This window comes from Myotis davidii, unplaced genomic scaffold (genome assembly GCF_000327345.1).
Source record: "Myotis davidii unplaced genomic scaffold, ASM32734v1 scaffold327, whole genome shotgun sequence".
In the NCBI taxonomy this organism is placed as follows: Eukaryota; Metazoa; Chordata; class Mammalia; order Chiroptera; family Vespertilionidae; genus Myotis; species Myotis davidii.
In genome coordinates, this window is record NW_006298628.1 from 3,745,645 (window position 1) to 3,746,616 (window position 972).

The 972-nt window shown below is 54.2% G+C and overlaps 1 long non-coding RNA gene across 1 annotated transcript in view; it reads right to left on the bottom strand.

Moving 5' to 3' along the window:
• The window catches only part of LOC107184757, a 7,928-nt gene extending 6,968 nt beyond the window's left edge, over positions 1-960 (bottom strand). Inside the window, exon 1 of the long non-coding RNA XR_001515660.1 lies at positions 804-960. This is a non-coding gene — a long non-coding RNA (uncharacterized LOC107184757). The remainder of the gene's footprint in view (positions 1-803) is intronic.
• Positions 961-972: the final 12 nt, after the last annotated feature.

Here is a 972-nt window from a genome sequence, read left to right on the forward strand (position 1 = left end):
AAGTCCGCAGATATGGGGACTTCCTCCTCTGGGCACTAGACTGCAAGCCCCATGAGGGCAGACTTGGCCTTGTTCACTGAACTATCTCCAACTTCTAGCCCAGGTCCTGATGACTGAACACTGTGGACTCATGAACTGTGTGTTCCCATCGCACCTGGCGCTGCATTGTGAGACCCACATAACAACAGCCGGAGTACTGGGTGTCCTAACATTGAGCCTTTCAGTGCCAGACACTGCTGTGCTGAGCACTTCACACAAACTATCTCTTTCATCTTCACAACAGCCCGATGAAGAACAGATGATCCCTGTTTTATAAATGCAGAAAAATAAGCTCAGAGAGGTTAGTAACTAGTCCAGCGACACACAGTTAGGAAGTGGGACCAAGTTGGGATTCAAACCCCCAAATCCTCTGAGTCCTGTTTTGGAACTTTTTAAACACTACGGTCTGCATCCTCTTTATTTGTTGCATGTCTGTCTCTTTATAAAGTCAGAGACTTTTATTAATTTAAGAAATCCCTTGTGGACTACCAAACTAAGATTTGTTAAGCATCTTGTAGGTGCCAGGCCCTCAGTGACACCCAGCCCATGGTGCTGGAATGAAAGAAAAAAGGAGTGGGGCTGAGGTTGACTGACCTGTTTGGGGGTACACAGGGCAGGGCTGGGCTGGGGACTGGGTTTTTGGCCTCTAGCCCAGTGTGCTCCCCACCGCGGTCACTGATGGGGAAAGGGGGTCCCCAGGCAGGGCAGGTGCAATTCCCAAGGGCCCAACTGTCTAAGTGTACGGAGGCGGAGGCGAGGCTGACCTGGCCCGGGGTGGGCAGGGCGGTGTCTGAAGGCAGCAGGCGCTGGCCGAGGGGGTGCGAGGCCTCCAGGGCACAGTGTCCGTGGAGTCTGAGCCGCGGTGACTCTAGGCTTGGGAACCACAGCCGCCAGGGAAGCGGAAGAGGGCGGAGGCCCCGCGCGGTGCTGAAG